The sequence below is a fragment of the Zingiber officinale genome, chromosome 11B (assembly GCF_018446385.1).
Source record: "Zingiber officinale cultivar Zhangliang chromosome 11B, Zo_v1.1, whole genome shotgun sequence".
Lineage (NCBI taxonomy): Eukaryota > Viridiplantae > Streptophyta > Magnoliopsida > Zingiberales > Zingiberaceae > Zingiber > Zingiber officinale.
In genome coordinates this window covers 37,845,466-37,850,519 of record NC_056007.1, presented here as the reverse complement: position 1 = coordinate 37,850,519, position 5,054 = coordinate 37,845,466, and the positions used below count along the sequence as shown (strand labels likewise).

General features: G+C 38.3%; 1 long non-coding RNA gene across 1 annotated transcript; it reads right to left on the bottom strand.

Annotated features, from left to right (window-relative positions):
• Positions 1 to 263: 263 nt before the first annotated feature.
• LOC122034966 lies at positions 264 to 947 on the bottom strand. Its single transcript, XR_006126846.1, has 3 exons — positions 855 to 947; positions 414 to 468; positions 264 to 319 (listed from the first exon to the last, which is right to left on the bottom strand). It is a non-coding gene; the product is annotated as an uncharacterized LOC122034966 (long non-coding RNA).
• Between the last annotated feature and the right edge of the window lie 4,107 nt (positions 948 to 5,054).

The window sequence follows — 5,054 nt, the reverse complement described above, 5'->3', positions numbered from 1 at the left end:
AATGAACCTCCATCAATTCGAAGCCAATCGACAACACCCACAGAAGGGGCTGGTTTCGTATCATTATTGCCTTACCCCACCATCCAAAAATATGAGCAAGAACAAACTCATCAAATAATGTATTATGCAATAAACTAACATAAATTAGTGATGACAAGATCTAAAAAGGTTTCGGTTCCTTGAAAGATCCAAGCAATATAAACTGAATGACAAAAGGTTGATGAATAAAGGAATCATACATAAACATTGATAAACCTGTTTTATGGATTCTCTGGGACATAAATACGGCAATCAGCTCCATATGATCTTTCAGGTAATTCTGGAATGCACAAACAAAGATTCTGTTAATTTCTTTATCTATGAATATGCTATTTTTTGGAGGAAACCATAAAGCACCTAAATCAAGTGTTTACCAACTCCCAGAGCAGGATGGAGATATTTCATAAACTGCCTAGCATCATCACGATTCTGGAAATGAGAAAAATAAACCAGAGGAACATTTGTCAAATTCACAGCAGAATTATTAGATGACTTTATTGATTATTTGAGGTCTAGATTCTACCAAAATCACAATAACAGATGAAGCAACAAAAACCTCAACAGCAAAAAGTTTGAAGAACGAATCTTCTATATGTGAATTTTCATGAGAAATTAAAGCTGATGAAGTATCCAGCATCACATACTATTCGAATTATTACACTTGGCTCAAATTTTATCCTATTTGAATCAATGGCAACAATTACTAAAGCACAATAAATAGGAAAATGGTTTCCAAAAACAACAAATGGAAAAGAATGAAACTGAATCAGATGCGTTTGATAATCATCCTAATTAAAAGATAGAAACACACAAACCTGGAAAAGCAAAAATGTTAGGGCAACAAGGTACACAACAGCCATTCCATGAACTAAGCGCCAAATTGCAGGATGTGGCCTTATAAGAACCCTAAATAAAATAGAGTTTCATGCTTACAGGTGCATAAATATTACGCGGATACCACACTTGCACATGAAAATTGTCATGGATACAGAGAAAACTAAAACCCAGAACTATGACCTAAATCCCAAATAAAATAATAAAATCACGAAAACTGGAAGCCTCCTCCAAATAAAATTTCGTGACGCGGCAATCCCTCGGACACAAAAAACCCAAAATCCAGCCAAAAAAGCTCGAAAAAGTGTTCCCTTTGACGAGGAACAACGCGAAGGGGAGTGGAGAAAAGCGAAGACGCGAGGAATTGGGCATAAAGCAAACTATACCGTTGCGCAAGCCTATGCTGGATTCCTCGGTGTTGATGCTGTAGAGGATGCCCTCGTATCTGATCTCGCTCTTGGAGGTCAAGCTTATGAGGCTCCCGATGTAGGAGTCCGCCGACGCCCCGGATCTGGAGGCCAGAGAGGAGTTTGCCGGAGAGAGTTGGATGGAGAAGGCGCGTGAGATGAAGAGTTGGGAGAAGGGTTCGGGTTTTCTACTCCTTACCTAGATCTAACGGTTTGTATTAATCAAGATTTAGATCCAACAGTTTGTATTAATCAAGATTTAGATGAGATTTTAAACATAGACGACACTTTTTATAAAACGTTGTTGTAGACTCTAAAAATCAGTCTAATAGACAACGTTTTTTACGAAGCGTTGTCTTTGACCCGTAAAAATCACTAATAGACAACGGTTTTTAGAAAAGCGATGTCTATTAATAAGAAAATAATGAAATAGACAACGTTTTTTACTAAAAGCGTTGTTAAAAAAAATAGACAACGCTTTTTATAAAAAGCGTTGTCGTTTAAGTGTTGTAGAATCCTAATTTTCTTGTAGTGGTGATTAGAGGTGGAATCGAAGGTGTCCTTGGTTTTAATTTAGTTGTGATCCTTTGGGCAAATCTAAAAGGTTATAACATGTATTCAAAGTGGTTCTGGTTCTAAGTGTTGGCTTTGGATTTTGATTACTTTCTTTTGGACAGACAGCAAGTTATTGTCTTGATTTGAGGTGTACTGGTTTTCTGTGAAGGTTAAATTATATTAGAGTTTGCTGTACATATTTGATTAAGCTAGTCAGCAGATTTGATTAAACTTATAGTGCAAAATTTTGATTAAGCTTGTAGGCAGAATTTTGATTAAGTTTGTAGGCAGATTTGATTAAGTTAGTAAGCATATTTGATTAAGCTTATAGTGCAGAATTTTGATTAAGCTTGTATGCAGAATTTTGATTAAGTTTGTAAGCAGATTTGATTAAGCTTGTACGAAGATTTGATTAAGCTTGTATGTAGAATTGATTAAGCTTGTATACAGATTTAGTTTTAGTGCAGTTTTAATAAGCATTTCAGTACAATTTTATTAAGTATTTTCATGCAATTCTGTTAAGCATTTCAGTGCAGTATTAATAAGCATTTTAGTGCAGTTTTGTATGAGACATCCTTTTAATAAAGGTATTAACAAGTATAAGAAAGATAAAGAAAAGAAAGAAAAAGGCCAAGGCCTTAAGTAGATCCCAAAGTCAAGACTTTAGGGATTTTGGCACACAAGGTGCTTGTTAAAATGTCAAGACATTTAAAGAAGAAGTAATTAAGATATTTTACTTTGAAGAGGCTAGTACCCGACTTCCAAGGTTGTCGTTAAACAAATCCAGGTGACCAATTCCAAGGTCTTGGCCCTGGTAAGACCAGGGTCTTTACCCTCGTAGGACTGGTGATTAGCTACCACAGTCTCTATTAGGGAGCGCGCTTTGGTACTACGCCTGGGCCCAAGAGAAGTTGATTATTATTTTGAAGTATTAAAGTATATGTTTTTGGAACAAATGAAACAAGTTTCACTTATGTTTAGAGTCAACAAGTTTAGTTTCTTTTAATTCGAAGCATGCAGTATTAGTTTCATTTGTTTCCTGATTAGTTTATTGAGCATGATTAGACTTGTCTTCCATCATGCAGTTTTATTCTTGTATATCATGAGTATGCAAATTTTAGTGCTTTACTACTAGATGAGCATGAATAGTTTTCTTCTTACAGATTCAGTTTTAGCATTTCTGTATTTATATGCACATTCGAGTTTTTGTGAGTTAGACAGTGCTTACTAAGCATTTTGCTTATAGTTTACATTTCCTCTTACTGCAGATAAAGGAAAGGAAAAGCTAAAGAAAAGGAAGGCGACAAGAAGGTGCAGAAGGATGTGTGATGCCAGGACTATGAGAGAGACTTGGGGCATTATGAAGTTTTCGTGTTTTAGTGGTTAAGAAACATTTGAGATTGTACCTTATATTCATGTCATTTGAGATTATTCTTGTTTTAGATCGCATGTTAAGATGAGTTCTGTTTAGTAAGTAGATACTTTTGTGTTTGCATTGAGATATAGTTTCATATGTTTATGCTATTATGAGTTATATTTGCATTGTATTGTATTTTAGTCCTGCCGAACAGCATATACTCTGTCGAAATTTTAAGTTTTCTGGAAAAATTTAAGTACAGTTTGTTACACTAGTTAAGTAAGAGTTTATAGTAGTTATGTAACAGACACCTTTAGAGAGTAGTGAGAAGGGTGGTCGTTACAGTTGGTATCAGAGCAGTTCCTATTCTCCAGCATCACACATCAGCACCAGCCTTGCCGTCTTCTAGTAAGAATGTATTTATACTTTCTTTTATGCTTTTCCTTTAGTGCTTGCAGTATTGAGAAATGTTTAGAAGTACCTGCTCATATGTGTTTAAAGTCAAGAATCATGCTTAAGTAAGATATATCTAGAAAGTATAGTGATGATTTCAAGTTTTCCCTCTGCATGACGAGATGTCAAGAAGAGGGCGTCCCCGTACCGCTCGTACTGAGGACCGAGCTCAGGAGAACGAAGAGCCCAGAACAACTGAGCCTAATCTTTCTAAAGTTGTTGCCCAACTCCAGAGACAAGTAGTAGAGCAGCAACAAGTGATTGCCAATCTGATGGCCAATCGGCAGTCATTCCCTCCCACTCCTCCAACCATAAATGTGGGGACTCCATTGGTGACTGAGGACCCACCAGTTACTCAGGAAGTCACCACAGCACCTCAAAGGCAAGAAGCATACCTGATACAGTGGCTGAAGCTGAAGCCAGAAAGTTTCTCAGGCACGACTGAGCCCTGGGATGCTCAGGCTTGGTTCAAGACACTGGAGAGCACTATGGAGCTTCTTGACTGGACAGAAGTCGAGAAGGTCAAGTGTGCTTCTTTCTGCTTATCTGGAGATGCCCGTATGTGGTGGGAGAGGGTGAAGAGCAAGAGAGCAGTCAATCAGAAGAGCTAGGCTGACTTTGAGACAGAGTTTTATGAAGAATTCTTCCGCCAGCGGATCACCAATAAGCACTATGAAGAGTTTATAGAATTCAGACAAGGTGACCTATCCGTGAAAGAAGCAGTTAAGAGATTCAACAGACTAGCTCGCCTCTGAGCTAGTAAGTACAGAGAAAGAACGAGTTAGACTGATGCTCCGAATGCTGAGGCCAGAAATAGCACTTAACGTGAGTAGTGGGACTCACCGACCACAGACTGGTGAAGAGCTGGTCAGCAGGGCGTTAGTCGCTGAGCATTATCTGAACAGCATCAAGGCACAACAAATGCAACACAAGCCAGTCAAGATAGAAGACAAGACAGTGGGGAATCAGAGACCCCAGTCAAGTGATCAGAATTGGAAGGGCAAGGGTAATAAAAGGAAGAACAAGAAAGACCCAAGCAGGAAGATGTTCGGGTAGTCTGTGAGTATCGAGAGATATTCCCAAAAGAGCTACCGGGACTACCTCCTAACAAAGAAGTGGAGTTTGATATTGAATTGGTTCCTGGTACTGGTCCAATTTCAAAAGCTCCTTACTGAATGTCTCCAACAGAGTTGAAAGAGCTACAAGAACAACTCCAGGAGCTGCTTGACAAAGGTTTCATTCGCCCTAGTCACTCACCATGGGGAGCTCCTGTGTTGTTTGTCAAGAAGAAGGATGGATCTATGCGGATGTGCATAGATTATAGGGCTCTGAATCAAGTGACAATCAAGAACAAGTACCCACTGCCCAGAATCGACGACTTATTTGATCAATTGAAAGGGGCAACAGTG